The sequence below is a fragment of the Mastomys coucha genome, unplaced genomic scaffold (assembly GCF_008632895.1).
Source record: "Mastomys coucha isolate ucsf_1 unplaced genomic scaffold, UCSF_Mcou_1 pScaffold4, whole genome shotgun sequence".
Classification (NCBI taxonomy): domain Eukaryota; kingdom Metazoa; phylum Chordata; class Mammalia; order Rodentia; family Muridae; genus Mastomys; species Mastomys coucha.
The window spans coordinates 54,091,332-54,091,538 of NW_022196910.1; positions in this window are offsets into that span (position 1 = coordinate 54,091,332).

Below are 207 nucleotides of genomic sequence, written 5' to 3' on the forward strand. Positions count from 1 at the left end.
AAAAGGGGGTATCCATCCACCCCAGAATGAAAAGAGAACCTATTACAGCTCTGACCATTGCCACTATTATTGGCATTAGCGCCGTGGGCGCAGGCACAGGCATTGCCTCTCTGATTACATCTAAACAAGGTTTTACAGAAGAATTACAGTACCTTATTGATAAAGACATTACCAACATGAGAGATGGTATACAAGAACTTAAAGATT